Raw genomic sequence first — 11,195 nt, 5'->3', positions numbered from 1 at the left:
AAGGGAAAAAAAACAGGGCAGATGCTTGGGCTGCTCCTCCGCACCACAGATTCACCTGGATGTGCATCAGGAACATCAGTAGTTGTCATGGAAATTCTATTTTGGGTAACTCAAACAGAAACAGTACCAACTATGAAAGTGATAGGAAGGGCCTAATGCCCAAAGAATACCTAGGAGAGTCGGGCTAGAGAAGGACCAATGCGCATACTGCAAGAAAAAGGGACATTGGAAGAATGAGTGCCCTGAAAAAGGACAAGCCCCTGAGGAGAAGGCCCCCCTCATCCCCTTCCTGTCACTGCTGACTGGTTGATGTCCTTTCCTCTTCCATCCAGTATACAACAATCTAGAGCTAAAAATAACTATTTCATTTTTAAAGATTTCAGAGCTGAGTCTCAGGAAGAATTGTTCCTTGTGGAAGACCTGGCTTTCTTATGCATTAATCTCTGAACGTTCTTTTTATAGGCTACAAATAATATTTGTGAACAACTCAAATGCCCATGGCCCAGAACTCATACTTGAGGAATGTGATTCTTCTTGACTTCTACCTTATTTTCATTATCCTTATTCAGGGCATCAGGAATCAATTGACTGGAAAGCTAAGTGATATAAATGTTCTTTAATATCCTAGTAGCTTGAAGAATAGAAACTAAATGTGAGCACTGAGTTATTAATATTAATGTTTCTCTCCCTCCCTGTGGTTACTGGAGCCCTGTTGTAGTCTGGCGCAGTGTGAGAGAAAGCATGGGCCAGGAGGTGTCCTATAGCTACAACACAGAAGTCATAATACCCGGTAAGAGCATCAGAGGTTACAACCCACTGCATTACTTTGCCTTTTACTTGAGATATGACAGTAAAATTAAATTATCTCAGCTGTCAAGGTAAATTTGCTTTTGTTTAAAAGAGGAAAATAGAGGAGATCTAAGAGTAAAAAATGAGGGGAAAAGGTCATTGTATTTATCTCTTCCTTATTCTCCCCTCTTCAGTCACAGGATTTTGTTTTTGCCTCTGTTTTCTTCCCAACTTCCCAACTTCCCATGTGTGTTTGAACTTATAGAAGTATCTGGACCTATAAATTTGTGAGCTAATCACAAAGGCTTGATGAGAAGTATGTTTATCTTAAAGCTGCTCTTAATAAATGTGGCATATCGGGAATTTCTAATAGTGAAAGAAAAGAAAGTATTGTAGGCCTCCTCATTCATTACAAAATCAACACCAATTATTAAAAAAGATTTGAACTACTGAAATTAGAATCTTCTTAACTGACTCCATCGAAGTTCCCATTGGCCTACCCCTAAAGACTCCTGGATGTACAGAGAAGTTTCCATCATCCCACGTACCCTCTAAGAGGTTATGCCACCGGGTTTTACTCTTAATACCTACTTCATACATTTCATACAAGAAAACTAACCAACACAAAGATACTTTATGCTGAAGTCTCTTCATCTTTAATCACAATACACTGAAACAGTAGGCTCTCACTTAATGTTTATTGAATAAATGAATAAATTAATGAAATTTTTTATAATTATGAAAACAGTTTTATTATAAAGGATATAAGTCAGGACCACCCAAATGAAGAGACACATAGAACAAGGACCAGGAAAGTCCTAGACACAGGGCTCTCATGTTCTCTCCCCATTGAACTAGGACACGTCATGTCACCTTCCTGGAATACTGATGTATCATTCAGCCAGAAGCGTGCTCAGGGCTTTCGTGTCAGAGTTTTTATTGGTGTTTTATCACTTAAGTGTGATTAACCGAATAATTGGTCATGTGAGAGACTACAAATTAATGATTTTTTAATGCACGTGACTTCACAGACTATTTTAAAGTGTGAAGACTGAGCAACAAAGCTGACCAAGCCTACATTTATTGTCCTGTAGTTCAGAGGCTGGCAAAGTTTTTCTGTAAAGAGGCAGATAGTGAATATTTTAGGATATGTGTGCTGTAAGATCTCTGTCACACTATTTAATTCTGCTCCTGTAACATGAAAGAAGCCATTGAAAATACATAAACAAATGAGGTGACTGTGTACCAATAAAACTTTATTTATGGGTACTGAAATTTGAAATTCATATAATTTTCAGGTGTTAAAAATATTCTACTTTTGATTTTTCAACTATTTAAAAATGTAACAACAGTTCTTAGCTAGAAGTCTATACAAAACCAAGTGGCAGGCCAGATTTAGCCTGCAGGACATAGTTTGCCTACTCCTGCTCCAGTTTTTTCAAAATATGTCTCTCTTCTACCTTTGTAGACTGAAGCTCCATTAAGAAAGAGACTCCTCTTTAGGTTTTCTTTATATTTCCCTGGTGCCTAGTAAAATGTGGGACAAATAGTAGATACTCAATATATACTTTTTCACTGATTGATAGGGAGAAGCTTGGGGAAATTAGTCTATAGTTTGTCAGCCATGTTAGAAAATACATTACGTAGATTTTTAGCCATTGTATGTGTTTAATGTTTGGAGATGAATGAATTTCTATGGCTATGGGTAGGAGCATTATCTAACTGAAAAAAAGTCTGCCCAAATGATGGATCTAATAATTATAGTTAATATAGTGCTTTATATTTTCCAAAGCACATATACATATATTGTGATATTTGATACTTACACTCACTCTGTGAGTGTATGCACTATTATCTGCATGTTACAGATGAAGAAACAGGCTTCCAAAGATTGAGACTTCCCCAGAGTTACATGGCAAATTTGTTCATTTATTCATTCATTTTTTTCTACAAGGACTTGGGAGTCTGCTATGTACAAAGAATTAGGTCAGGGTAAACTCAGACCCAATGACTCAAGAGGTGATAGTTAGAAGCAATCTAGAAAATAGTACATGGATTGTATATTATTTATATTATATGTAATTACATATTACATATTATATGTATAATATAAATACTGTGGCCTGGAGGTGTTAAAAGCAAACTTCTGATAAGTGATGCAGGAAGTTAGAAGGCACATGCTATGCATTGCCTTCTGAGTACATGAGACCAGTAAGAATCCCAGATGGGGACAAGTGTATAGATTTTCACATTCCCAGGTTATAAGACCTATCTTTCTTTTCTACCCAGGCTCAGAAATGAAATCCCTAGTTGGCTTAGTCCTAATTATTTCTGAAAACTGCAGAGCAAGCTCAGCAAACCACCATTCTCACCACTTTCTGATTGCTCTATCCATCCAAAGGTTTTCTTTATATTTCCCTGGTGCCTAGTAAAATGTGGGACAAATAGTAGGTACTCAATATATACTTTTTCACTGATCAATAAGGAGAAGCTTGGGGAAATTAGTCTATAGTCTGTCAGCCCTATTAGAAAATACATAACATAGCTTTTGTATCCATTGTATGTGTTTAATGTTTGGAGATGAAAAAATTTCTATGGCTATGGGTAGGGGCATTATCTGAAATGAAGTTCCCCCACTCCCCAACTGAAAGATGCAGGCAAGTGGAACAGTCCGTACCTCCTTGACTGAAGGGCTCAATTTATATCTCTAGGGAACCCCAGAAAAGGTGATAAGGAGTTCAGTGGGCTCCAGGACTGCCACATCTGCTATGAATGGTGCTCTCAGAATTGTGCACTGTACAACCTGCACAGCTGAATGCAGGAGCCCTGCAAAGGTCGCTTCTGGAGAAAAGAGAAACTGAAGGAAACAAAAAGAAAAACCTGGACAGGCAGAGGCTTGGCCAAGTGTATAGAGGGATGTGTTTATCAAAATCCCAGAGCCCTGATCAGGCTCTGTTTCTGCACCTTTTGGAGATAACTTTCTGACACACAAGAGTGAGCATGCTGGTTATTATGCAATCCCACTTATTGTACTTCCCAAAAAGACAATATTTCTTAGTGTTTAAAAGCTTGCCCCCCTTTATCCCATCTACCTACCCGCTCCAGTGACAGAAGGAAATTTAACTTTGGGTGGTAAACACACAATGCAATATACAGATGATGTATTATTGAACCGTACACTTGAAACCTATTTGATTTTATTAACTGATGTCACCCTAATAATTTTAATAAAAAAAGTTTAAGTTCTAGAGTTCACCTGACCCAGATTTGAATTGTGGTCCCCAGTTTCTAATTGTGTGTCCTTAAACAAATTTTGTCACTTTGGTGAGCCTTACTCATAAAATGGAAATAGTAATAGAACTTACCTCATCAGGCTGTTGTGAAGACTAAAAAAATGATATGCTTCAAAAATGATACATAATATTATTGATGTTCCCTTCATTTACATTTCTGCTTTTGGATCTTCAATTAATTCCTTCTGCAAAAATGTATTGTACACCAGTTCTGCATCAGGCTCTAGAACTGGAATAGTGAACAAAACAAAATCCCTAACCTCAATGGGCTTTCCTTCCAGTGAGGAGCCTAAGAATAAGTAGATAGAGAAAAATCCATTAAAGTGATTTGTGATGATTGGTATGAGAGAACAGAACAGGGTGCTGTGAGATAGAGTAAGGGAGAAATCCACTCTAATTTGGTTACTCAGGGAAGGTCTATTTGAGATGATACTTCAGCTGAGAACTGACAGATGAGAATAAGCCAGCTCTATTTTCCTATCTAGGAAAAAAAGGAATTGAAATATAAAAGGAAAAAATTTTCCCCAAATCCCTCCCCTTCTATCCAGGTCATTATGTCCTCAGGCACTCATGGAAATTCTTCCAAGAGTAAAGCCTTGAGCTGCAATTTAATTGGGAGTGTGGGAGAGGGAAGGAGGAGCATTTATTCAGTGGGTATTGGTGAGCCCATACCAAGGCTCGGAAGGGCTGACGGGGGAGAGAGGGGCAGAGACAGGGATTTAGGAATGAGGACACAAGAAGGTCAGGCTACCTGGAGCTCCCGATGGGGGAGCGAGGTGTGGCAGGTTGTTAAAGAGAGGGCTGAGTTTCCAGGCATTATCCCACTGAATCCTGTGAGGGTTGCTCTTGTTTGAACATTATCCCTAGAGATAGTAAGTGAACCAAGCGAGTAGAAGTCAGAGTCAGAAGATTCAGATTCTAGATCTGCTTTACCATTAACTAGATGTGTGACCCTCAAGACGTAATTTCTCTTTCCAGACTCCAGTTGCCATATCTGTAGCAGATAACAATTGGTGCCTTGATAACTTTGCAGGGTGGATGTGACAATAAAATGAGAGAAAGTATGTGAAAGCACTTGAAAAGTATAAAATTCTAGACAAAAACGTGGGGTACTGGTTATCTGATATCCCTTTCCCAGGGGCAAGCTAAAAGGAAAAACACATAATACTTAATTTTCTGGTCCATTGTGTTTGAAACTGGCCAGAAAATGCCCGTGTAGAGAAGCTGGTAGCTCCATAAATCAATGAGAGCTCTCTTTCCGTGATGACAAGCACCCCTCGTCAGGATGTAAGTAGGACAGTTCTACCATGTGAGCTCAGCGGGGCTTGGGAGTTTAATTAGAGCTTACAGACAGTCTCCGACTTATGATGGTTTGACATGATTTTTTAACTTTATGATGATGTGATAGAAACCATACTTTGAATTTCAAATTTTGATCTTTTCCCAGATTAGTGATATGCTGTGCTATACTCTCTTGTGATGCTAGGCAGTGGCAGAAAGAGAATTTTTGCCTGTCAACTAACGTTAAGTGTTCTGAGCATGTTTAAGGTAGGCTAAGCTAAGCTATGATATTCAGTAGGTTGAGTATATCAAATGCATTTTAACTTACGATATTTTCAATTTATGATGGGTTTATTGGGACAACCCCATTGTAAATTGAGGAGCATTTGTATTTCTTTTGAGGACCACTTAAGATATCACAATAATATTTTTTGCAGTGATAAAGTAGAGGTCTAGAGAAAGTAACATGGTGTATTTCCAAATCTCAACTATGATATACATATTTTATGTTACCCAGAGTCTTCTACAGTGCTGTTCTTTCTGTCCTTACATAGGATACGGCATTTTGCTTCCAACTTCTCTCTCCATCCTATTCCTCAATCATAATTTACCCATACTGTGTTCAATTCCATTGAGGCCCTACCTTCCTTACATAACAATGGAAAGTGTTGGCGTCTACTGGAAAAGAACCACATTTTTTAATTTCCAGCATCCAACTACCCTGAGGTCTTTTTTCTTTCTCCTCACACCCCAACTCCGCCTTGTGGTAGAGCAGGGAGGACAAGAAGAGGAGAAAAATTGAAACTGGCAAGATGACTGCAGAGGAGGTAGTGAGGAACGGCAGAAGCACTGCAATCCTATTGGCTGAAGATATAAGAAATTATAAATTAAAAACTGTCCAGATTTCATTCTGACTCTCAGAAAGCAGATAATTTCTTTGAAGGCAACAGAGTGGGTCAGAGGTGGATCACAGAGTAGAGAATCCTGGGGATCCAATGCCCTCACCAATTTGCCTCCTTTCCTGCCACAAAGTTTTTTTGAAAGAGAATTAAGCTTCATTGTTTATGACATGTATTATTTTGTGGGTGCAGTTGTGTTCCATGTACTAAATGGTCTCAAATAAAACCTAGAGATGCTTGCAAGGACCTTGCAAAACTATTTTAGAAGATGGGAGGTAGATCTCAGGGACTTAATGCACTGGATCAACTTGCAATTATCTTTTGTTCTGCCATTTTATTGTCTTCACCTTCTCTTTAGAAAAACGACATAGAGGGACCTGGAGGGCATTATGCTAAGTGAAACAAGTCAGACAGAGAAAGATAAATACTATATGATCTTACTTATATGTGGAAAAAAAACTGATAGAAAAAGAAATCAGATTAGTAGTTACCAGTGGCAAGGGGTGGTGGGTGGGGGAATTGGATGAAGGTGGTCGAAAAGTACAAGCATCCAGATACATAAGTACTGGAATGTGATGTAAAATGTGATGACTGTGGTTAACACTGCTGAATAGTATATTTGAAAGTTGCTAAGTAAATAGACCTAAAAAGTTCTCATCATGAAGAAAAAATTTATTCTCTTTTTCTTTTTTTCTTTTATATCTGTATGAGGTGATGGATGTTAACTAAACTTATTGTGGTAAGCATTTCACGATATATGTAGGTCAAGTCATTATGTTATACACTTTAACCTTATACAGTACTCTATGTCAATTATGTCTCAATAAAACTGAAAAACAAAATTCTGCACAGAATGTTAAATAAACATGATAAGCTCCTCCCTAAGAAAAATAACAAAAAAGTCCACAGCATGCCAAGCCATAATTCCAACCACCTAGCAACATAATTGGGGAGAGGGATTAGCAGCCATTTTATGCCTAAGGTTAGGGGATGGACACAATGGCTGCCCAATAGACAACTGCACATGTTCAATACAGAGAAGGACCTGTTTGTAACATGCACTGAGGGGGTGCTTGCCATTTAGGAAGGCTTACATGCACTATTGGGAGGGCATCAGTACTAGGATGTAAGGGAGTATTGGGGCAATGGATAGGCAGTGAATTGAAGCTGAAGGGAGAGCTCTCTTTTTTGTCCTGATGTTTTGCAGCTGAGTTGGTGCACTTGAATTGAGGTTGCCACAAGGGCTCTAAACTAGATAAACTAATATCAAGTCATTCCCAGCAGGCCCCAGAATAATTAGAATGGGAAATTCTAACCACCTAGCAGCCTTAGAGAAGAGAGGAGAATTGCTGACCATTTAGTGACAGGGAATTGGCTCCTCTCTAGACCATAGTACACATGAAATAAGTTGGAGGTGAGGGCATAGAGGAATATGGTAATACTCACTGAGGGGACTTTCTCTACTTCAGGGCCTCCAAGTGGTTGCAGGAGGCCCAGGCTTCTTCTACATTTTGAAGATTCCTGTATCTTTTTTAAATGGATTAAAAACTGTGATATACAGCCAGCCTTCCATATCCATGGGTTCCACATCCGTGGGTTCTATATCCACAGATACAACCAACCATGGTATTTTCAATCCACGGATGCAGAGGGCTGACTATATGCATTATTCTATGTCATTTTCTATGAGACTTGAACATCCTTGGATTTGGGTATTTGTGGGAGGTCCTGGAACCAATTCCTTGAGAATATCAAGGAATAACTCTATTTTCAATTGCTTACATCACTTTAAAATTGCATTTTTAGCCCTTAGGCAAATGTATAATGTCTGGTGAGGTCCAGAAATCTGCATTTTCAACAAATGCTTCATGCGATTCTGACGCACGCCAACATTTGAAAAGCATGCCCTGAATTCTGCCAGGAGAAGAAAGCACTCCAAGTGAGGTAGACTTCCTTGTAATACCAGGAAAATTAATTCTCTCACTTCAATTTGGGATGTGTATGCCACAGCATTTTGTGTTGTTTTCCCATCATAAGGAAACAGCTATTCCCTATGAAGTAAGGGAATGTCCAAATGAAGTAAGCAGTTACTAGTTAATGTGAAGGATGCCAAAATATCCCCCTCCTCAAAATATCCCTCCAACCAGCCTGCCATCAGTCCCAAGATTCCTGGGAGTAGCTTTTCTTTTTAAAGGTTATTATTAGCTCTGCTCTGCTATGTCTGTGCCTGCCACACTCCCTTTGCATTATGTTATAAAGCTTTCCAATTTGCTAGAGCAAGATGGTTGCTGGCAGGAGATCTGAAAAAGTACATAAGAATTTGTCAAAAGCTGGTAAGAATTTGGCCTTGCATTTGATTGCAATGAAAATAACTTTGAGTTTGGATTTGTTGAGAGATGTGAAATTGACAGACATATTCATAAGACCTAGCTATGGCCATGTGTTCAGAATCTGAGTGAATCAAACAACATTTGAGGGTATGCTCTATAGTCACAGTACATTACCCTGGCATTGTGGAAAGAGTTAAAATAAATAGAAGCTCTGGCCTGCTCTATGGGACCTGACAATCTCGAAGGCATTGCAGGGCACACACATAAACTAGAACACAATATGTAAGGCTATGTGACATTAAAAGCACATTATGGTAGCACAAAAGCCCTAAATATTTGGAAAGTTGGGAATAGGAAGGACCACAGCCTATGATTGTGTAGGTTATGTCTTACACAAAAGCACCCAACCGAGAGGGCGGGGCTGATCTTGGAGAATGTTCAAGAGCCATAGTTGGTTAGAGTATAAGGCAGATTGTAAGAGAGGGCGTTGCCACCAAACACTGAAATAAGCAAAGAAAAAGCCAGTGTCTAATTTGTCTACCACATAAGGTTAAAGGCTAACCCCATGCAGTTGAATGTAAACCTCTTGGACATAGTATATTTAGGGAAGTTTTAGACAAATACAACTACAAAAGCAATGTTCATAATCTTGCAATTCAAATTAGATCAAGGGTTGAAAATAAAACAGATTCCCACATACCAAACCATCTTCTTGTCCAAATTGCTCACTGCTACAATTTTAACACCTAGTGTCTAGCAGGCACTTAATATTATATTTATTGAATGAATGAACGAATGAATGAATGTATGAATGTTTACCTTACTCAACACTTTACTGCTCACAATGTTTAACCAATCCTGGCAAGTAGTCTATTATTTCTCGATCTTCAGGATTTAGGTGTTACTTCTGTACTCTAATTGTATTCTGTGTGGTATTCCTATCAGCACTGCTGTATAGTCACCTCACTATACTCAGCATCTAGCAGAATGCAGGGAATATGGCAGTTACTTGACATAAGAGCCAAAGAATGAGTGGATAGGTGGATGATGAACTGATTTGGGATAAATGAATGGAAAAGGACTGTTGAGATTATAATTTGCAGTAACTTTTCTGCTAAACTATTACATAGCAATTCCTAATCTGAGCTCAGCTGAGGGGGAATGGAATGGTAACAATTGGAGTCCTTGAGCTGTTTTCAAAATGTTTATTGAAAGTCATTACTCACTTAAATAGATGAGGGGCACCAGAGCTCAAAAGATGAAAAGAAATCCTAAGCTCAAAAAAGATGCCTACAGTTTATAACTTGGCCCACTGCAATATTCTATTCTTTGTAGAAATCAAATGCTCTTTTGACTATTATGAGTAATGCTACTATGAACATTTGTGTACATGTTTTTGTATGGAATATATTTTCATTTCTCTTGTGTATATAGCTTATAGTGAAATTGCTGGGTCATCAGGTAAGTATGTGTTTAACCATTTGAGGAATTACTATACTGTTTTCCAAAGCAGTTGCATCATTTTACATTCCCATCAGCAGACTGTGTTGGGGTGTCAATATCTCCATATTCTGATATTATCTGTCTTTTGTTATTATAGTCATCCTAGTGGATGTGAAGTTGTATCTCATTGTGGTTAAAATATGAATTGCCCTAATAACTAATAATGTTGAGCATTTTTTCATGTGCTTATTGGTCATTTGTATATATGCTTTGGGGAGATGTCTATTCAAATGCCCTGCCCATTTTTTTGTATGCCTACAGCACCTGGTCTTCCTAGGTGGTCTCCCATCCAAGTACTAACCAGGCCTGACCCTGCTTAGCTTCCAAGATCAGATGGGATTGGGCTTGTTCAGGGTGGCATGGCCGTAGACAGTCTGACCATTTTTAAATTGGTTTATCTTTTGATTATTGAGCTGTAATTGTCATTTATATATTCTGGATACAAGTCCCTTATCAGACATGATATTTCATTGTTTTTTCTCATTCAGTAGATTTTCTTTTCATTTCTTTGTGGTATTCTTTGGAATATAATAGTTTTTCATTTTTTTAAATTTTTTAAATTTTAATTAGTTTCAAGTATACAGTACATTGGTTAGACATCTATACAGTTAATAAAATGATCTCCTCAATTGCTCCCTCCCTCCCCTGACCCTCCACCTAGCCAATATATTAATGCTAATTGCATTCCTTATACCGTGCTCCCCATCCCCGTGACCATCCCTCAGCTACTAATTTGTACTCCTTTAACCCTTCACCCTATTCTCCCAGCCTCCCAAACCCCCTCCTCTCTGTCACCAAATTGTCCACTATATTTGCAGGTCTATTTTTGATTAGTTTGTTCTTTTTATTCCTGAGGTTCACATATAAGTGAAATCATATAGTGTTTATCTTTCTCTGTCTGACTTAAACACCTTCTAGGATCATCAAAGCAATATCTTTTTCCATTTTCTTCCTTTTCATATGTAAGGGCCTTGTTTTCTTATCCTTTTAGCCACTCTATCTTTTGGTTGGAGCACTTAATTCTTTTCCATTTAAGGTACTTATTGATAGGAATGTAGTTGTTACCATTCTTTATTCCTGTTTTTGATACATGTTTTTTT

General features: G+C 38.2%; 1 protein-coding gene and 1 non-coding gene across 2 annotated transcripts in view; one reads left to right on the top strand and one right to left on the bottom strand.

Annotated features, from left to right (window-relative positions):
• The window catches only part of TRPC5 (transient receptor potential cation channel subfamily C member 5), a 177,037-nt gene that overhangs the window by 150,450 nt on the left and 15,392 nt on the right, over nucleotides 1-11,195 (top strand). The window lies entirely within an intron of this gene.
• Nucleotides 10,348-10,466, bottom strand: LOC112484190. Its single transcript, XR_003047911.1, has one exon. It is a non-coding gene; the product is annotated as a 5S ribosomal RNA (ribosomal RNA).

This window comes from Pteropus alecto, unplaced genomic scaffold (genome assembly GCF_000325575.1).
Source record: "Pteropus alecto unplaced genomic scaffold, ASM32557v1 scaffold107, whole genome shotgun sequence".
Lineage (NCBI taxonomy): Eukaryota > Metazoa > Chordata > Mammalia > Chiroptera > Pteropodidae > Pteropus > Pteropus alecto.
This window is presented reverse-complemented; position numbering and strand designations above follow the sequence as displayed.